The sequence below is a fragment of the Centrocercus urophasianus genome, unplaced genomic scaffold (genome assembly GCF_019232065.1).
Source record: "Centrocercus urophasianus isolate 14NV4802_14NV808 unplaced genomic scaffold, USGS_Curo_1.0 seq_13, whole genome shotgun sequence".
In the NCBI taxonomy this organism is placed as follows: domain Eukaryota; kingdom Metazoa; phylum Chordata; class Aves; order Galliformes; family Phasianidae; genus Centrocercus; species Centrocercus urophasianus.
Window position 1 is genome coordinate 51,772,077 of NW_024884475.1, and position 22,401 is coordinate 51,794,477.

General features: G+C 38.9%; 1 long non-coding RNA gene across 2 annotated transcripts in view; it reads left to right on the top strand.

Moving 5' to 3' along the window:
* LOC122157176 overlaps nucleotides 1-15,242 on the top strand; it is a 36,049-nt gene extending 20,807 nt beyond the window's left edge. For both annotated transcript variants that reach the window (XR_006167784.1, XR_006167783.1), the window contains exons 2-3: nucleotides 2,220-2,330; nucleotides 15,151-15,242. This is a non-coding gene — a long non-coding RNA (uncharacterized LOC122157176). The remainder of the gene's footprint in view (nucleotides 1-2,219; nucleotides 2,331-15,150) is intronic.
* Nucleotides 15,243-22,401: the final 7,159 nt, after the last annotated feature.

Below are 22,401 nucleotides of genomic sequence, written 5' to 3' on the forward strand. Positions count from 1 at the left end.
TAAAGTTTAACTTGAGCAAAGTAAAAATTATTTTCCCTGGGATAACAGGTTTTTCTCATTAAGCATGAAAGAGTGTCCAACTTAAGTTTTGTTTCATGACTCTTTCAAGGAAAGAAAAAGACAAAGTAGATTCAAATGCTTTCGTCCAAGTACCCAGAGACTGGGACACTTATTTTGTTTGTAGGAGTTAAACTACTTCCTCAGCTTGAGAACATTTGAACCAATATCACTCGGATACTGGGGCCTTAATTTAGATGGAGGGGAGAGAAGAAAATCTTAGTTTCTCTTGTTCTGCCTTATGGGGATAATACTTGGAATATTTTGGAGGCCATGAAGGGAATAATTTTGTGGCTTAGTGCACTCACCTAGGAGAAATGAGATCTGTGCTTCTGACTGTGTGACACTGACTGCTTAATTTAAGAGTGTAAGCTTTTCCTGGAGCAGGGACTGCAATCCTTTCCTGCTTCCCCCCACCATTTGTCTAGCTATTTAGTGATGAAACTGTTTTGCTCACTCTCTGAGTCCTAATGAGTGATTTATTCTATGTAAGAAATAGAGCAGATTCAGCAGGACAGGCTGAGACAACCTGACACCAGACCCAATCTGATAGCCTGGCAGATAGGTAGATACATCCTGGCTTCTATGCTGGTCAGGCAAAGAAAGAGTCTGGACACAGCTCTGCTACAGTCCAGCCAAGTGCCTGAGTGACTCTGGAAGACTTGTAAAGCTAGTAATGAATTTATTTTCTTTTTTATTATTATTTTTTATTTTTTTCCTAGACTAAGCTAAAAACATTGGTCTGTTATTTCAAATAGATGAGTGAAGATACGAAACTACAGTCAGCAGAAGAGCCTTTTGCCCAGTTCTTTTCTTGACACCCTGGTTGCAACTTCAACTTGAAAAAGTTAGTAAATGATGTTTACCTCAATTACTCAATTGATTCCATGCTTCAGAAAGGAAAACTGAACTTCAATGAGACTGTTTGCCAGATCAAACAGTATGTTAAGAAACACTGAGATTGTAAACTGAAGCATAGAAGACAAAAGCTAAATGAGCTCTTCAACTACAGGAACACTTTTTTGGTTTTTCTTTTTTTATTTCCCATGTTTCTTATTCCTGGAGCTGAATCCGGAGACAGAGCTACAAAAGACAGGACAAGTATCAAAAGTAGTACCAGTAGACTGGAAGAGCTTCGTCTGGAGACTGGACATAGCACCTAGACTGTAATAAGTACAATCCTGTCTGTCAAAATGATCACCTAAATGATAAGAAGGACTTTCTCACTTCTCATTTCCATGGAACTTTAAATTGCATTTTACTTCTTTTCTCACCTTCTTATTCTCCTTGAATGAAAAGCGCTGGAAGACAAATTTAGTCAATTTTTCCCTGCTTTTACACTACAAGACTTTCCTCTGCTCTTACCCTGCTTTCTTCTCATAGCACAGGTCCATTCCAGAGTTACTGCTATCAAAAGATTCCCTAGTTGAGAATGATGCCAAAATAAACTGCTTCAGGTCCCACCTCCCAAGACTCTCAGGAATCCCAGCAGAGACTGATGAGTTAGATTTGGCACATATTGTGTATTTTAAATACATTCTTTTTCCCCTCTGGGTCATGGGTATTTGATGTGTTTAGAGACTTGCAAAAAATTAAGGGAATGACAAGGTTAGCTCACTTGTTCTTTAAGTGACCAAAAAAGAAAAGTCACTGCCACAGCAAGCAAGCAAGCAAGCCAGCCAGCCATTAGGCTTGTTCTAAGCTGTTAAGCTGTTCCAGACTGTGATGGAGTAAATTTTGTTCCTCCTGTTATTAACAGGAACCATTCAGCAGAGGTAGAACTCCTGTGGCCTTAATTTTTGCAATATCATTCCCTTATGACCATGTTTTGTATCTTTTTACTGGTGGAAATACTAAAGCCTGGGACTAATTTAGGCACCTGATACCATCAGACACCTGTGAAAATCCCACTCCTAATGGCTTCAGCTTCACCTTCACCTTAGTGATTCTGCTGGAAGCAAAGCTTTTTTCATAAGCAGAGGTGTGATTTTCACTGCCAGAGAAGGAAAGCCTTTTAATTGAAGAGTTACACCTGAATGACTGTTATCCCTTCAGGAAAAGAAAGAAGAAAAAATCCTCATGGGACCAACCAATCACTAATGAGTCTGTCTATGGAGGAGAAGCAAGAAAAGCGTATCACCTTGTCTTGTTTGGTTTGGCAGAGCTGGAGCCCTTCATAAGAGATGAAGCTGCTACAACTTGCCTTCCTTTCTCTCAAGAGCTGTGTAGCCTCTGCTGCCAAAAGCACTCTTCTATTGGAGCACATGCAGCAGGTAAGTGTCTGCCAAGTGACAAAACACAAACCTTCTAACAAGCAGCTGAAGGTAGGGTGGAGATTCCAGATAGAGACAAATCTATGTCCCTGAGGAGATCTGGAGCAAACTGATCAGTATAAAAAGTATTCACTGCTAATTAAGTCTTGATCCTTTGGCTTCACTTAAAACACTTAGAGAGTATATCAAGTTTGAGAGCAGGTGCTGACTAGTTTGAAAGCACTGGTCCATCATTTCAGGTGAGTGTTTTTTATACAGAAACTCCCTCAAAAGGGAGACTGTAACTTGCTAAGTGATAGATATACCCAGATTCTTTCAAGTATAATACATTATTGACAGAGTTATAATGTTTCTGACTCTACTTTTATTCCGCTAAACACTTGGAAAATTCCCCTCAGCTCTGAAAGAGCCTCCTCTGTCTTACATTCTGTCTCCTTCATTTGTGTGTATGGAATGAATGCCGAAGGAGACGTAGCCAGGTGCACATCAGAAATTGCAGGGTTATTTTTTTCTGCTCATTAATCCTGCCTTGGTTTGGAACCCATACCCAAACAGGAAAGTCTGATTGCAGGGGAGATGCCACCTCCATTCTAATGTCTTTAAAACTTTCAGAAGCCAAGAGCAAAAGAATGCCTCACAAGCTGACTGCGTAGTATGTCCACTCCTCAGGTGCCAGAATGTTTAGAGGAGTGGTCACCTTTTATTAGTAGCTCTTAAGTCTCCATGACTGGTCAGATTAAGGAAGGGCTGAGGAAATGTGCAACTGAAAAATAATTAGTTGTATATGCAGTGGGGAACTGAAGTAGAGAGATCGTTAAAAATTTGGGTTATATTTTTCTGTATCTGAAAAACTTCTTTCTTAATGATCTCTGTGCTGCAGAAAACAACAAAGCAAGTTAGAATAAATAAAAATTGTAATGTGCCTCCTTGCTGATATGGCTGCCTGAGGAGAGGCCACAGAATGGTTCAGACTTGTAAGAGCTCTCAGTATGACCAACTCCAATTGTTCCTAGCCATAAATTGCCTTAAAAAAAAATCATAGCTGAAAGATACATTTTTTTTCTCATGAATTGCCTTCTGAAATTTAGGTTTCTAACATTCACTTTTTGAAAGTGTCATAATACTGCATTTAAGCAACTAGAAGCATTCTGCACCTACCTCATCAGCTGTATGAAAGGAGTATTTAAAGGACAGAGAAAGATTTGCAAATATACTACTCATTCTTTAATTATTCCTTCTTGTATTGTTGATGTTCTGGAAGTCTGTAGGTACTTTTTAAAAATTCTGGTATGCTTTCCAGTTTCTGCTGCTTGTACTGACACCAGAACCTGTTAGTGTCACGGTGACCAACACGGATGGAATAAAGATGAATTTTCTTCATCATAGCAAGGTTTTCAGTCAGATCTTTCTTCAAATGTTGTGGTGGTGTGATCACCAGCTTCCTTCCAGCCTCCTGGAATTTGGCAGACAGCTGACAGGTGGTAATTTCTTTTTTCTGGAATGACAAAAAAAGATGTAGGGATGTTTTCTTCCCAGTTATTATGCCTTGCCTTAAGAAATCTTTGCATGGATTTGTCTCCTTCATATTGCTGTGGAGATGCCTTTCTGTGGCTCTATGCTTGTACTGCTCTCAACACTTAATCAGTTTTTTTACACAACAGCTAACAAGAGGCTAGTAGGCCAAGTCTATTTCTAAATTAATGGTGTTGTATGGAGGTAACTGGAGGCAATATTTCACTCTGCAAGAGATGAACTTAGTCCACTGTGCCTTATACTGCACAGTGTATCTGTGTTCTTCAAGCTCCATTACAAATGTGGCTTTCACCCTAATCACATACATTGATTTTGGAATGAGGACTTCTGGTGCCTTTATTTGCAGGCATAGTTCTTTGCTACCTAAATAAAGAAGAGTTTTCCTAATTGGGCAGAAATAGTAAAAGGATTTCATTTTCTTTTAACAAATCTACTATAAGCTATGACAGCTACATTTGCTGACACGTATTCTACTGAGTTTAAACATCAGAAGTAAACTGAGATGCCCAGTATGTAGCAGGGAAAAGAAGTGGTTGAAATGCACCAGAAACTGCAATATGTATCTAGAGCATCCATATTTAGGTCACAGGAAAGTGATCCTAGAAGCAAAGGTTGGGAAAGAAATAAGAACACAGGTGGTGTTGTGACTGTGGTTGAATGTGTTTGTGGTGTTTGTTCTTCATCCTGCTGTTGTCCCTTTGTTCTCCAGCAGTGAGAAGGGAGACTGCTCAACTCTTTTGCTCCATGGGTTTAGTTTTGGGATGGAAAGAAATGAGTGTGACGCTGCACTAGGGAATGTGCACCTTCCAACATAGCTTCTTTGAGGGAGGGCCCAACCTGACAGACTATTTCTAGCTGTAGAGCAACCCTGTGTCTTTACCCAAGGTCCTTTTTGCCAAGTGGAAGTAGTACAAGAGGTCACAGAGCAAGAGTGAGGCTCAGTGTCAATCCGTAGAAACATAAAATGCATGTAGATGTGCAGGTCTGAGTCTCTTTTGCAGCAACAGAAATGTAGAAAGCAATCTGGCAAGACCTGTGAAGGAAATTTCTAAGTGTGGTAAAGCAGCCCAATGTATACTTTTAGCAGTAACCTACATTGCTCTGTAGAGTCTACACTCTCCCTGAGTCTGGAAATAAATTATATTTCCAGATTAGTGTTAGAGGTCAATATATCTTTCTAAGCCAATAGTACCTGAAGTTTTTGATGTTGATCAGGATGTGGATAATTTTCCTATGAAGGTGTTAGTATTATGAGCTACATTACAGGTGCCAAGAAAAACGTAAAATGCAGTTTATTCTTATTCTACAAAAATATTTAAATATCTTTTGAAGCTGGTGTGCTGGAAAAAGTATGCTAAAATCAGCCTAATTCTTCCTCAACTTAATTACAGTCCTTTTCTCCTAAGGGGAGACAAATTTTGTTGATGTACTGATGTCAGTTTTTGGAGGAACCAAACAAGGCCAGTAGAAATGTTAAAGCAATCAGCACTGTACTCACCTCTGTCTTCCGGCCTCTCTTTGGGATAGATATACAGCACCTCCAAGATATGGCTAATGTCCAATTGCTTGTGAGGCCACAGCCCCACATTTGAGCTTGGAGCTACCAACTGGCAGTGGCAACAGCCCTGTGCTGTCCGGGTGGTTGCAACCAGTGTCTTTGAAGTTCTGCCCTTCGGCTATCTCCTATTGCACACAGCTTGTGATACATGAGTCTGTGTCCTGCAGCTGTCACCATTTAAGTCAGCAGGCATTTGAAGCAATGCTGGCCACCCCAGGGAAAAGGACAAGAGTTGAACAAAGTGTTCATCTTCAATTAAACCATTGGGATGCCAGTGCAGAATGTGATTCCCTGCAACTTTCTCCTCTAAAGCCAGTGTCACGTCTTTTAACAGGAAAGAACTGAGGCAGCTGTCAAAGTGAGCTGATTAGCAAAGGTCTGAACAAAAAGGGGATATTGGTAATGGTGTCAACTGGTTTGCAAGTGGGACAAGCTGACATTTTAGGCAATAGTCTTGGTAAGCTCCAGCTCTGCTTTTGACTGCTATCTTCACTTTGAAACTTTGCTTCAGAAGAATTTTATTAAGTTTTCTTGCAGTGAACCAGGCTCATCTCCAGTGTAAGGGCAATTGTTATTGAAACCATACCTGAAACTGCTGCTGAAGACGGTTAGAAACCAGTGGTTCAGATCTTTGTCTGGTGTCACAGTATTTAGGTCGTCTTCACCAGGTAAGACTTCACCATGCAAAGGATAAGAGTAGGAAAATATGACCCACCTGGCAGCTGAACTCACTTAGTCCTGGGCTCAATTTGCCCAAGTATCTCTTTTTTTTTTTTTTTGTCTTTCTCCCATATCAAGCATGCCTGCCTGTTTTGAGCCACAACAAAGCAGTAACAACAGACTTCAACACCTGTGTTTCCTCCAGCTGTGAGTCTCATCTTTTTTTTCTTCCAACCACTTTATCTGCTTCAGAATGAGGGGAGAGTTCTCAGAATTACAAATGCTGCACAACAACAAATGGTGTCTTCCTTTGCTTTATCTGTACAAGTATGTGCTTCTGGGTATTATTTGTCTGTTTCTATGAACTTTACGTGCTGCAGGGTATGCCCCTGACTTAAGGAGCGAGTTTAATACAAATTGCATAACAAAACAATTTAGAGTAGAGGCTCACATATTTGAATCCTCAGTTTTGTTCTTAAGGATCTGACTTTTTCTCTCCTTTACCAGCTGTTCTCTTAGTGACTAGTGCTGATAAACAGCCCTGCTGAGAAACCAAATGGCAGTGGGCAAATTGCTTTTTTAAAAAATTAAAAAAAGAGAGGTGTAGTGAGAAGAGGGAGCATGAGAAAGAAATCTTGAGCAAAAAAAAAAAAGAAAAGCAAAATTAGGGTGAGAAAAAGTTATCCTAAAATGCTAACTGCTGTTAAGCCTGAATAACTAGACTGGCAATCTGTGCTAGGACTGGAATTGTTGCCACTGAAATGAGTGGAAAATATTGTTGTCATTCACAGCAGAAGAGCAGGAAAGGAATTTATGGTATGAAAGTTGTCTCTGGTGCATCTGTATACACCATGTGCTGGGCCACTTGGCAGGCCAGGAGGTTACATAAAAAAATCTTGGAGAGTCTGCTGTCATTGTTTGATATGTCAGAAATGATATTATTCCATAACCAGAACAGCAGCTCTATATTAGAACTTTTAATATAGGGTAGGGACTGTACACAGAAAAAAAAATGAAAGCTGTCCTGCTTCGATTTCATGAACTTTCAAGAGGGCTCTGAGGACAGAATCAAAGAAATATGGTGGGTGGTAGCCTAGGGGAAACTTCTGGCGCACACCTTACTTGATAAAAAGTCATTAATGTTACAAGTAGACAGCCCAATAACCATGGGGAGTTTACCTGCTCTACCACAGCAGCAAAAATACTTCAGATAGAAGAAAAGATCATTGCAGTGCTCCTGAGATTGTAGGCAGGAAGTCAGAATATGGGATATAGTTGAAGTCTATTGGAAAACATTGAAAATCTCACCCTTAGTTTTAAACAGTGAACCAAATTTAGCTCAGCCTGATCCACTTCCTTTCCCTCAGTGAATCTAAGAGAGGATTTCTGTCTGGATAGATGTGTCTCACAACCTAGATAATTAATTATATTCATTTATTTTAATTTAATTAAAACAGGAATAATTTTACATCACAAATTAGTTGTCACTACTTTATTTTTTTAGGGTACGCATTTTAGTCAGCTGGAAAGATCAGATAGATTTGTTCATTTCCTTTTTTGCTTGCAGTTGTTTTTCAGTCCACTTCAAGTTGTTATGCAATGCTATGTTTTGGTTTATACTTAAACTGTACTGTATGTTTTCGACAATATTGTTTGAACCATGTATAGTCCTGAAGGTTTCTCATTTAGAGTTTGTGTTCTACTGAACTTTACCTTTTACCTTTTCTTTCATAATTATTTGGGACTTTTGGCATACACTGGTAACTTCAAATGTGGAAAACAGTTCGCTATTCTAGTTAGCGTTTTTCATTTGGGAGATGTCTGATCTACAGTACACCATTTTATAGCCTCAAAACCTAACTTATAAATATGAACAGAGAGAAGGTAGTTAAATATGTAGAACTGCTACATCATCATTTTGGGAATTAATAGGCTGCTTGTTACTCATTTAAGTCAATCCTTAGAAGTCTTTGTTCTAGCGTACAGAGAGGGTGATCCTACTTTAAATATTGTTTCAGTCTACTCACAGCCATTCTGTTCTGTATTTTAACCAAAAACCTCAGACCTCACAAATATACTGAGTTTGCCCTGGCATAGTTATGTGTAAGTAATAAGAATCTCATTCTTGACCTGGCATCATCTTCTGCTTCCTTTGTATTAATTTACTATATAAAGTATAGAATGCATACCAGGCTCAGAAGTATATCTGTAAAAGGCTTCATCATCTTTACATGCCCGTTTTTTAGATGATTCTTTCCACAACCGGTGGTAAGAATTAACTTGTCAAAAGATGTCAGTAGAAAGTTGTTTGCATGAAGGATTCTGGATGCATTGGGGCATCAGATAAGTGAATATTTTTAGGGAAAAAAAAAAAAAAAAAAAAGATGAATTCATATATTTTGAGAAATCTGGTAAAAAAATTTTCATCCCATTATTACTCCTGGTCTCGGAGAACCTACACATTTCATGTGCTATGCATATACTTGTAAGAGCTGTACAGAATGAGTTTAATTCCTCTTTAATTATTTCTCAGTCTGAAAAATATCACTGTCTTCATGTAGAATTATCTGGAAAATAGTTACTCTTTTACGTATCTGGAAAATAGTACTCTTTTATGCTTTTTCAGTTTCTGTTTTTTTCCACTTGAATCAAAACATTTTCCTTCTGTAAACCTCTGCATCAGCATAATAAAAATACATGCAGAAAGTCTTTGTTTTATATGTGATGAAAGCAAGTTTTACAGAAGCGTATGAGCTTTCATTTCATTTGAATTTTGTAGCACTTTTCTATAAGGACAGAGTCTTTCTGAAATATGTTATGAAAAAGGGGATTTTCTGCTTGAGCTGTCTTCTGTCAGAGCTAGTTCAGATATATCGAATTGTAAACCTAGGCTGAAACCCATGTTTTATAATGCATACGTTTCTGATGTCTCAGCTCGTCCAGCCCATCTTTACTGGGCAATTGCACTGAGAGTTGTGCGTTTGCCTCTGGGTCTGTCATGAGGCTTGGCTGGTGCTGGACGTTTTGAGAATTGGCACAACACACTTTCACACGCTGCAAAAATAATATCTTGTGCTAATCCCTCATGGCATTTACATATTACACAAGACCCTCTTTATAGAAGGAAAAAACATTTTCCCATGACCATAGTTAATGTACTGTAAATCTGTGAACTGATGGATCTGTGAGCCACATCTCAGGATACTTTGTCCTCCAGAAAAATACTCGATGCACCAGAATGCTTTGTATCAGAGAGGAAGGCTCTGGTCCTGTTCAAATGTTAGTTCTAGGCTTGAGAGGTCCAAGTTAAAGTTTATGCTTATCTACTGACAGCTGTTTTGCCTTCTCACAATAGACACAAAATTCATGAATTTTAGAGCATCCACCTTGACTCAACCTAAGGGCTATATGCCCATTTATGTGGAAGTTGGGAAGCAGACAAAGTGCCTGCTGAGACCAACTGCACAGTCAAATGCTCAAGAATGCTCTGTAATGCATTCGTTGAACACGTCTTTCAACATAGTCTACTTTGTTCAGTCCTCTTAAAGGAGAGAAAGGCTGAATCTTGTTGTAGAGCAGTGACTTCTCACCATGCACCTCACAAATGATATCACAGGTCAGGTGATATGTCAGGATCTACTGACATTATTCTGGATGCTGCTTGTGCACTCAGCCCGAGGGCATCACGTTAGTCTCTGTGACCTTGGGAACATCTAGGGAAATCCTTACTGAAGGTTAGTGTGCAAGACATGCTATACTTGTGATGCTGAGCTTGTTACTAGCATAGGCATGTATATGCACTGCATCAAGGGGGAATTTAGAATTTACAAGGCTCTTGAGACTTACAGCAGAGATGGGGTCTCCACAGTAGAAACCACCCTAATTCTTCAATTGGGCTCATTCTTCTTACCCTTCTCAGAGCACTGAAACTTTTTTTGCAGTGAGGTTGTAGCGCTGCACAGGGTCTAAAAAGTGTGAGCAAACCATGGGTTTTTACAGTCACATATCCTTTGCTAGGAACTGTATCAGTACTTAACATTCGATTTTTTTTATTATTATTATTATTATTATTATTTTTTTTTTAAGAAAACTAGGCAGTCTGTATTGTTTGCAACCTGAACAAAAGAAAGCTTGACCCAGAGTGGGCAATTGGATAGAACATAACCCAGTGCACCTTAATGAAGCAAATGGATGCGTTTTATTTAAAATACAAATTATTCTTTTGACAGGTAATTTTCCTTGGATCTCTTAGATCACTAAATTTAACTAGAACATTTTGTAGCTGCATTTGGCTAGGAAGATGATGTGCAGCTGGAAAGAACTGTTATGAGGAGTAAATGTAGATGTGAAGCTGGTAGAAGTGGGGCTGATGTAGTTTTATGGAAAGAGTGAAGACCATGTGAGGAATAGAATAAGTCCATAGCCGTAAGCTAGAAGAGAAAGTCCTGTCACAGCTTGAGAAAGTCTTCTGAATATCCTGTGCCTTCACTGCTTATGCCGTTGCTCCCAAAGGCTGAGTTTCTTTTTGTGCTTTCTTCTCCAACTTACGCTGCACCAACACTGAAGAGGGGTTTAGAGACAGGGTGCAACTGCTAACTTCAGGATTGGTGGATAGTGAGAAACAGAGTTGCTTAATAGAGTCTGATTTACCTCCTTCCGCATCTCTCCATCGTTGGTTCTGAAGCTGTTTTTTCTGAAGTTGCAAAAGATACCTGTGTTTGTTGCATCGGCCTTGTTTGTCTACAAACAATATGCCAAGTTCTCCTCGGCTAAAACAAGATGAAAGTAAGAAGAAAAGAGTTGCTGTGATCTGTAACTATTCCTGTGCCAGGATTTTTTTCTCTTATATTCTTTACTTATTTCTCAGAACCAAATTACTGACACGCAGCCATGCTCAGATCCTGTTCCTTTTTCACTTCTTTGCAGATGGAATGAGTAACAATGTACATGTCCTTCACTGAATGATGAATACATAAATTAATGGGTGCTTAAATATTTTTGCAACAGGGCACCAGATGAGCATAGAACCAGTGAGATTATTTTCTTTGTCTCTTTTATTCTTAAGCTTTCATTTTTATCCTTGTTTTCCCACTCATGCACCGATACTGATATGTCTTTCGCTGCCTAAATCCGATGTGGTGATCAGTGGAAATAAGGCCCTGTCCTGTAGAAGTATGAAATTCTTTAAGCTGAGGTTAAACTCTAGAAACAACTAACAGAAATTGTTGGTCCAAAATTGTATGCTGATTCTGTAGTCAGTGCAGTGATTTCCCAATCCATACCCTGCACATACAAGATAAAGAATCATGAGCTGATTTTATAATCATGCTGAAGCTGACCAGATTTAAGCTGTAGGCAGAGTAGAAGTAACTGTCACAGATGTAAGTGCACCACAGCTTTTTGCACTCTTTTGTAGCAGAACAGAATGGGGGAGCATATCACATAAATTCTTCTCATATTCTTTGATAAAAATTTTCTGAAACTTAGCTCAACCCAGCATCATTGTACATGAAAGAACTGGATTTGCTTTAAGTTCCCCATGTTCCCCACATAGGAAGAGAACATTCATACTGTCCACTCTTATGGCTTTGATGGAAAGGCAATAAATCTTCAGCAGAGGAACAATAGCAAACTAAAGAAAAGGTATTATTGATTCATGTGTTTGCCTATGGGCTTAGTTGCTGCTAAAGTGCTTCTGGTTCATCTACACACAAATGCTCAGAGTTGCTGTGTGTGCTTTGAAAGCAACGTTTCTAAGCTCCCTGCTCATGGCAGACCTATGCTTAAGAGCCTTGAGCAGAAGAGCATCAAGTCAGTGAGATACTGACTATGAATGATGCTTTTGAGCTGTTTTTAGTCAAACACAGTCTCAAGTCCGAAGCCAGGAATGCTTTTCAGGTAACAGAGATCTCTCTGAGAAGTAAAGGTCATCTGTACTGAAGTAGAGATCTATTGTCTAGTAAAAAAAAAACAAAACAAAAAACAAAACAAAACAGAAACAAAACATTCTGCCAATGCAGAATGACAATTTTACCTCTCTCTTGAACTCTTATCATTAGGCAGGGTAAGAATGATTTCAGCTATGGAGCACATCCTTTCACAGTTCTCAACTAACAGTCTGTAAAAATACATGCCAGTGTGGTTTTTATCTCCTTCTCCTTTACTTTAACAATAACACAATGTATGACTCCCTGAGTTGGCAGACTGCTGTTTCTATTGCTGACATCTCTCTTACTTTTTACTCCTGCAGACTGAAGCATAGTTAATTAAACTTTGCAGCTTCAGTATGAAGTTTAGAAAAAAAATAAAGATAGTGTTCATGGGGAGAAAAAAGAATTCTCTTAAAGTCAGCTTCATTAACTACTGGGCTATTAGTGTGAGGGTCACTTTGCCCCAACTGAAATAACTGAATCTCCCTAATTGCATTTTTTTTTTTAATTATTTCTTATTTCAAACATGTTATGCTTATTAGTGATTTAATATATCTGGAAGCACAAATTAATTATACCTGGCAGCTAATTGTAGGAAAGTTATGGTGATCAATGTTTATGCTGTTTTTTTAATGTCTACCTTTAGTTTACATACTTGGATCAGTTCCCTCCCAATCATGAATAAATATTTACTGCTTATATGTTCCCATGCAAATTGGATTAATTTTAGCATATTCATGGCAGAAGAAGATCACTGCCTATCCTCAATATTAAGTCAGCTGAACAAGCAAAGTTTTTTTTCCCCTGCTTAAGTAGTGAATGAACTAGATAGAAAATTTAGCCCAGGTCTGCTGATCCCAAATGGTTTGGGGGCATCCAGTGTGTTTGGATGGATGGAGGTAAAGGCAATCAAAGAACTGACCAGGAAAGTGACTCTTCCCGCGGCCCTAACATTGAAGAAATTCGGTTAAGTACTGCTCAGCAAAATGCGATGGTAATTGGATAAACAGGGTGGCAAATGTTTGATTTTGGATATGGACAGAACTTAGCACATGCCTGTATGTTTTTCTCTAAATAGCAACTCATGCAGTCTTCATATCCTCTCTATCCCCCCTGAACTGCATTGCATCCTGTGGTGTTAAAGTACCATAGCTTTCACACTCTCTCTCCACTCAGTTAGCTATCATTTCAGATGTGATGTAAAGAAATGGTCCTTTGCACCTGTAAGGACAGGGAAAGTAACTTTTCTGTATGCCCCTAGCATTGTGCGTCATGTTCAACCTCCTACATGGTGACTTTGGGAATACGAACAACAAATCCTGTGTGATATTGACTCTCTTCTCATAGCCAAGAGGTAGCTCGTTTACAGTGCTACATCCTGATATAATCTGAAAGTGAAATTGTAGCCTTTTCAGGAGATGGCTTCTCTTTTTCCCGTTCTCCTAACAATAGGGGTGGGTTGTCCCGTACTGAAAGCTATATAGTTGAGAAATCCTCATCTGTGCATTTGTCATCGGAGCTGAACTGTGGAATAAGCCTTGAAGTGAAAAGCCTTTCTAGTCAGAGATGTGACCCTTTCAGCTTTTTTGGCAGATTAATCAGTTGTAGGAATGCTGTTTCTTTTGAGACAGCAAGTTGCTGAGGGCTTGTGCATTGTTCTTGTTCTGTAATACAGTATCAGGAACAAGCTGGATACAAAGGCCCAGGATTCAGGCAGTGCTACAGCATGAGAGACATTAACCAGCACTGTAAGCTTTGCACTGCAGAAACTCTTCAGTTTTTGACACAGCAGGCTGTTCTGATTCGAAAAGCAACCATCTTGTAACAGCTTTTGGGTATTGAGAGCATTGGGCATTTGACAACAAAGACAGTGTGCAGGTGAGATTTATGGATCTAATTCTAGGCATCGATTTGAAAACCTTAGCCAGGATGCTGAAATCACCTGAGAAAACACCAGGATTTTGTATAATCAGTTTGACTTACCTTTTCAATAGCTATGACAGTTGGATGCAAACTGTATTTGGTGGCTTCTTGATGTCTTAGAAGATACAAGATCTCTAGGCCAGAGAGAAAAAGGAAGGAAAAAGCTACAGGGTTTTATTTTGAGTTCCTTTGACTTGATCTTTGACTCCACCAAATTAATAGCAACAAACAGTAGAAGTTCAGCCCTTCTCCTCCATATGGGGGGGCATGCTGCTGGAGTCTTAGAGGAAAGGAAGATACAGTCTGAATGATGTTGTGCAATGAAACAGTCACCATATCCTCCCTTCCAGTCTCAAGCCCCAGAACAGTAAATCTGGCACCCCTGTGCGCACACATGACTGTCCTGTGTGCATCTTCATGATGTGCAGCTACTCCATTATATCTCAGACACACTCCAGGAGGCTTGGGCGCCTCCTATGATGTCTATGCCTCTGAACTCCTGGAATGCATCAGACACTTGTGTGATACAGAGTCAATTTTTGCATGGTTGGTGGCCATTTGTCTGGGATTTCCAGATGTTCCAGCTGCTAATTGTCTGGAAATCTGGTGGAATGCTACCCAAAGCAGTTGAGTTGGCAGGCTTGGTCTCTTTTACATGTCTAATTAATGTACTGTGCATGTAAAATGTCTTCCTGTGCAAAGAGAGCCAAGAGGGAAAAGTATGAATTACTAACAAAGGCAGCCTGAACCTCAGTTCTTTGTGAGCCTTGAAGGCCTTTGTTTTTGTATTTCTTACATCAGTGCTCTTATTATAAATACTCAACAAATGTGTGTACTTGTATTCACATGATATATTTCATGTTCTTCATTCTTACCGTGTAAATTTCAAATTTAGCTGCCGTTTTGATACTGTACTATTCCTTGTCACGTCAGAGATGTTTAAGTTTTGTCTTGTGAGGCCTTGTGGCCACTCATTATCTCAGACTGAGGAAATCTGTCACAGCCACATGCCAGTGAAGAGTCTGTGCTTTTTTTTTTTTAAAGCTGCTTTCTCTAGGAAAAGATTTTAGATCAGAGGCTAAGGATATGGCATTATATCTATGTGCTATTTACAAGGGATGATTTGAAGATGCTGCTTAGTAGTTTTCTGCAGTTATTTGTCTGCCTGTTTTTGCAACTTTGCATTCATGTCTGTTTCGCTTCTGCTCTATGCTAGGTGACGCACTGTGGACATGAGAAAATACAGAAGACCCTCGTTAATTACCTGTGCAGATGACACTGGACTAGAAGAACTAAGGATTATGAAGATAAGGTAGGAGAGTTCATCTTTTCAATTAATATGCAATCAGTAGAGGAAAGAGCATGAGAGGATGAATACTATGGCTATGATGACAGAATAGGAGGCTGTGCCTTAGAAACTGTAAGTACATAACTTGTTTTTTGCTGCCTATGCAGAAAATTTTCCACTATCTGAGTCTAACATCGTCCATTTGATTTAATGACATCCTTTTAAGATGATAACCATTGTTAGATTTATGAACAAGGAAACTTAAAGTACAGAGAATGTTGTAGCAAATACAATTGGGAATTCTCTGCAGCGAGGACTGGAATGATTATTTCTGGTGTCTTTTGTTTGTAGACCATTACAAGATTCTGACATTTAGAAAAGAGAAAAAGGGTGAATCAACTCTATGCATCAAAGCGCTCAAAGTGGCACTGTGAGGTGCTGATTAGTCTACCATCACGGTTCTACTTTTTTCATTGTTTGTAGTAGCAGTGCATTCAATTAGGGCATTTGAGTTTAAAATAAGTAAGTGGAGTGAAATTGTTCTTAATGGCAGCCTTACCACAATTTTCTGGATGTTTTCCAATTTTATTATGTTACCACATGCTCAGCATGCTTTTTTTTTCTTGTTTAGAGTCTAGAATGCAAACTTTTTTAAAAAAAAAGTGAATAAAAAGTCTGGAATTTCAGAGAATTTACAGCTGCAACAGTGCAGAACAGAAACACTGTAGTGAGACATGATGACTACATGGTCAATACAGAGAAAGCTCAGTGTGGAAATTTTCTTTTAAACGTATTTCTGAAATATTCCAAATGCAGGAATGTTGGATCTTTGAAAGTAAAAAATGCAGGGCAAATGACACCATGATCATTATTTTTCCTGAAAATTTAAGTTCAAAGGAATTGCAATTAACAAGAGAAAACAGAAGACTATATTTCCCACAGCACACGTTGATGCACAGTGAACATTTAGTGGCTCCCGTGGAAGTCAGCAGAGCCTTATCATTGGCTGAAAATGAAAGCAGTGGGCTATATGAAAATGCAACTGGAAATCTTACTCTTTATTATTCTAGAAGTGCTTCTTTGTATTCCAGATGAGCTGTATTCATGGGATGTGTTTAGTAAGGGCACATTTATAATTTTGTTGTGAGAAGTCAAGAAAGGGTAATGTAGATACAAAAGAAGTAAAAAATGTAAAGTGGGATCTTTCTGAAGCTCAGTTAAAATGATTTATTTGATAGGGATGCCAAAATAAATAGAAAATTTAGAAGCATCTGGTACAAGGTAAAATTTCATTTTTATGAAGATTCTTACAAAAAGAGAGAGATTTTTGAAGAATTAGCACCTGTAAATTGAGCTGAAATGGGCATTTTCTACCCCAGATCCTTCCTAAGTACTCAGTCATGAACTTCCTAAGGCTTCATCAGTGGTCTGCATGTGTGAACAAAAATTGTATACTGTCTTTTTAGATGACTATAAAAATGTGTTGAAAAGGGGCTGTGGAGATTGGAGAGAATCATATTTTCTGTTGCATTTACTATTTTATGATCTATTGCACTTTCAGAGTTTGTAAGCAAACAAATGATTTTCTAGTTTGCTGGCATTGAAATTTCTGGATCAGAAAGCGAAACATTCTTTTCTCTCTTTCCCTTTCTCTTCTGGTGATTTTTTTTTGTTTGTCTAAATGAAGGAGGGAGATGTAAAAATGTTTGATTTTTGTGAATTTGAATTGAAAGTTCTTCTTGGTAAAACCAACTACTATGGAGAAATGTCAGCCACGTTTCTCTTTCACAGTTGAGAGGTTAGGCTGAGTTTTGATCCCGTGACCCCTGATGTAGATCACTGAGAGTTTGCTGGTGTTGGTGGCTGGTATTAGATGCTGGCATCCCCTGCTGGTGCAGCCAGCAGTTATCAGTGTTTGCCTGGTGAGCTCTTGCTATTGACAGCCCACTTTCAGCTATCCCTGCTCTAGTCCCTGGGCCGGAGGAATATGGGATGAGCTCCCCCAGTGGGAAGTTTGTTGTCACTCTGAGAGGTCACTTCTGCAACTGTGAGGGTTAGCAACTTGTTGTTCTGGAGCAGGGAAGAGAGGGTCTCACGGAGGGACTTTAATATGTGGGAGCTGAAGGAAGACATCACGTATCACAGTGTTCATAACAAAATCTAGCAGGTGTGTTTGTAGCAATAGTTGGCTGAAGCTGAGAAGAAAGTCTCAACTTTGTCTTAAAAAAAGGAAAGAAGCTCAGGCTGAGGTAAAAATGGTATCTTTTTGCACTTGCTATCTTTTCCCTTTGTATATAAATTATGGCTTTCTTCATAGGAATTCTTGTCTCCCTCTGTTCTGGCACGTTGTTAAGTGGGATTTGCTCCCCGGTCATGATGTGTGTGCTCCTGCAGCTGACTGCATTAGCTGTTATTGAGGAGGAGGGGATTGTTTAATTCCACCAGCAAGGGAGCTGTAGCTTGCGTCTGTCTTAGCTTTGGTATTTTTCTTAAAATGAATGTGTGCTTTCCAATTGATATACCTGCCCATTAGATAGGATCTGCCAGGCCTGGACTTGATCCATTGTTCTACCAACAATATAGTCAGTTCTGTAGCTAATGCACACGTAAGATGAAAGCTGAAAACAAACACCTCTGCCAGATGCAGTATGTTTCAGTGCTCTGCCTGCTAGCAGAGGATCATAGTCAGTGTATTCTAGTCAGAATTTGCAGAAGTTACCACAATATTTCTCAGTGCCAAGGGTCAGGTCTTTAGTCTCCCATGATAATAAAACTACATCTGCCCCAGTGAGAACAAAGGGACATAATTTTGGCCCAGTAAAAATGTGCTTTTGAATGGCTAGAGTTCAATTCACTGGCATCTGAATGCACAATAGAGATGAAATTAAAATTTTAATATATGCTGTTAAAACAACATGAATGAAGAAGAAAACAAAAGCAGGCAAAAATAAAGTAACTATCAAATGGGAAGTACTTAAGGCTAGACTTATGAGATGTTTCAAAGCATGAATTGTAATAGGTGTTTAAAATTTGACTGTTCCTTTATTCTCAGCATGTGGGTTATACTTTGAATATGGAACAAGAATTTAACCTTTTTCAGAAGCTGCATTCTTAACAAATTATTCTTAAAATGAAACTGTTTAATGAAACTGCTTTTTAAGTGCTCTATAAAACCATGCATTATTAACATAAAACCATACATAATACAATATAACACTCTGCAAGGTAACAATAGTCTGCTAACTCATTCATACACAGTTCTTTGCTACTTTAACTTTAGAATATAATGGGTTAGGCATTGTCTTTGCTGGAGATCAGCGACAAGCACAAAGTGCAATTTTACTGGCAGAACCTCAGCTCTGGGAAGTTCATGGTGTTTTGCAGAAAGCAGGTGGGTGAGCAAGGCATACACTGCAGGGCAGATTGCACAGCTGTAAGATGTGGAATTCCCCTCAAAAGGATCGGCATGTCTTTGAAAATAAATTCATCACTAAAATAAAAGAGATTTCTGATGCAGAGAAAGAAAATGGGGTTTGATTAGTTTTAGATTAACCCTTTTTGTGTTTGTCTTGCCTTCATCTTCCTCTCTTTTCCTCTTTCTCATTGCCTTTCTCCCCAGAATTGGTTTTCAAGAGAGTACAGAGGATGTTTTCATCTTTAAAAGGTTTTATGAGTGTTGCAATAAATTCCTCTGTGCAACCTGCTTTACTGTATTTAAAAAAAAAAAAAAAAAAAAAAAAGTGAGCTGGATGCATCAGGACCATCAGGACCATTGGATTCAGAAAACACTGTGCATTCACTGATTATTTTCTCACTAGAATGCTTGCAATTTGTGCAATTGCATTGCGCAATTAGAATGCTTGCAGTGCTGTGACAAATTTTTGCTCTATATTTTTGTGGTGGTTGATATCAACACAATGCACAAATTAGGAAGAATGTCTGCGTGGCATTTGATGCTCCCGTGCTCTTAAGGGTTTGCAGCATTTACGTAGATGTGTCACTGTGTATATGCTTTGTAGGGTACTTTATTGTTTCATTCATTGGTTGCACAAGTGAAGATGCCGAGATTTTAATGCCGTATTTCTTCCCTTATATTCTTGAACTTATCTTTCTCAGCAATTCGTATGCCAGTTAAAACCTGAGCCTGTTCCCTTCACAATAAAAGTGCGTTAGCTTTCTGCTGTCAGAAGCTGCTGTAAATGGGAAGTAGCGAAGTAAAGCCATGTGGGATCCAATAAGCTGCTGAACATTTTCAGGAATTCTTGTTTCATTTCGCAACATCAGAGCTTACTCTCCTCTTGCTGATCAGTGTGAACAGTTTCTGGCAGCAAAAGTCAGCCAAAAAAAATATTTCGCTTTTGCATCTGATAAAAAATTTTGTTATCATATCTAGCTCCAAATAAAACTCTTTAAGCAATTCCTGAAAAACACTAATTAATTTGGGTTTGAATAATGCCCTCAAACTACTAAAGCTGCCAACTGAAAAAGGAACAGATAATTAGGAGATGACAACAGACAGCACAAAGCCAGCAGAGGAAAAATTGGAACACAGCTAGGCTGCAACACTGGCTATCCAATCCATTAACAGCTTCGTGTAATTACGTTTTGCTTTCGCATTAAACTGGTATAAACACAAAAAGACATTACTGAAGTTTTAATCTCCAGGAGAAGAAATCTCCTCCTGCCTAACAGCACGCAGCATGCACACAAATATGACTTCAATTAGCACTAGTGTGAATTTTAATCTAGCACTTGGTAGGAGCATTCAGCAATGTATATTTGAAATAGGAGGCTGATGCTTCACTAAGGACATTCTGTGCTATTATCCCATTGATCCATTGACCCCTTGATTCGTATCTGTGGGATGTTCAGGAGAGTGAGGATTTAGGACTTTAGAGCTCATGAAAAATCACAGAGGATTTTTTTTTTTCTTGGTGTGTTCTGCGCCTGTTTCTATAGCTGGACTTTGATAAGGACACCAAGGTGCCACTATCAGCTGCAGTGCCTGGGGTGTGAGCTGTCGTGGGCCTGTATCACTCAAGGATGACTTGTGCATTCTCCAGTCAAGCTTTAGTATCCAGCTTCATCTGGTGCACCTCTTTCCTATTTCTTATAGGGTTACCTGCTGCGAGTGGCACACTGGTTTACTTCTACCATCCAGATACACAATACCAGAGTTTATGTTAGCACACTGCAGCACCACCAAGTGCTGTTTGTTGTGGTTTCACGTTATTCCCTGGTGGCGGTGCTTATTTGTGTTTAAACTGCAGATGCCCGCTTTTATACAATTTACATTGTTTAAAATGTCACTATTATTTGTTTTTAAAAGAATTCTGCTAGGTTTGGCACAGCGTATCCTGTGATTTACAGTACAGCCCTGTGCTATGCCATTTTAGTGTGAATCTTGAAACAGGGCCCTATGTTTTTTTTCCCTCTTGCTGTTTGTTCTGCTCTTTAATTACATTCATATCAGCTACTTTGAAGATAATGAGACTGTTGGGATATGTAAAAGAGAATCCTGTATTGATTTCAGTCCTAATATCTTATCTTTGCATCTTTCCCTTTCTGCATGTAATGCATTCTGACTCGGTCACATTCACTCACATGTTGCGATCGGCGCAAGAGCTTCAGCCTGACATAGGGCTTTATTGTGCAATCCAAAAGTAAAGGAAGTATTCTCATTTTCTCATTAAGCCTGTTATATTATAATTTATTGAAGTTGCTGGGTTCCCTATACATCCTAAGTTATCAAAAATAATTTTTCCTTTTTTTTTTTTTTTTTTTTTTCTAGAATCAGTCCTTATCCTCACTTCTTTTGTTGTTCATCTGAAGGGTACAGATCTTCAAAAATCAGCTGCTCATATAACTGTTATGGTACCTGGAAAAGAATTTTCTAAGTGTAGCTAAGCCATCAGATTTCATATGTATTTTCTTATATATAAGTGTTTGGTTTTTTTTCAACCAAACTCAGTAAATAATCGCTTTGTGGTTTTGGAGCTGTTTCTGAACTTGAATCCTCCATATAAGCTCAAGTTCCAGCGTTCAGCTGCCAGGTAGAAATCACAGGGGAAACGTTACTGAGAATTATGTTCTTGCTCTGTTCCAAGTGCTTTTCTGAAGTTTGTTAGGCAGCCCAGACCCACCAGGGCCCACTAGTTAGCAGATAACCATTCTGCTCCACGGCCTGATCAACCAATTGGAGTCAATAAAAGATTTTGCATATTTTTAAATGGACGTCTTAGTCTGCTGTCTTTCAGTTTTACAAGACTGTTACCCACATACACACATTTTAGAAGACTGTCTACTTACATTCTAGTTTTGTCCAATTTTTAATAAAAATTGTGATACCCAATAGTTTGGAACCATTTGAAAATAAGTGCTGCTGCCAGCAAAACATCCCTATGTTCAGCATGGCTTGAATTTACATGGTATCACCAAATTCATCCAAAACTTTAATTAAAATACAACTCAAGCAACAAAATTTTATCTTGTTTCCTACGAGAAAGTTGAATTTGTTTTGGATATGATCCTGGTTCTTTTGGTTAGTGCAGAGTCTGAAATGTGTAATGATACCAGAGGCCATGTTTTACTTGTAGTATAGTGTGCTGCACAGTTTACTGCAAGGCTTACTGCATCTTTATAAATGATCAGCTTGCATTATCTGTGATAGAAACTTCTTGATCTTATTATTTATATATATATGTATATTTGCTAGAGTTTAGTATGAGAATTTAAATGTGGCAGTGGGGCTTACAGAGTGCACTCCTTGCCACAAAAGTGCTGCAAGGTTACCTGGACCCATGTAGAGTTTAAGCAAAATCAAGAGGTGGCACAGTTCTTCGTCTCTCTAGCCTTGTGACGTTGGAGGTGAGTGCTGAGTTTCCAGTTTGTAACCTAGCCGGCTCCAGGAAGAATCTAGCAGTAAATCATCTCCAAAGTTATTCATCTCACATCAAGATGCTGCAGCTACCAGTCCTAGATGTCTGAGTTTCTGGTCTACACCTGGAAGGAAGAAGCTGCTGACTTGCAGCTGAGTCAGGAAATGGATGCAAGTTTCCATTGCTGCCATTTTACCAAGCACTGTGCAGCTGCTGCCTCTGTTTGATAGCCTTTGGGAGTTAGGATATGGTATAGGATATGACATAGATGCATCTTCTGGTCAGAAGGGGATGGAAATAA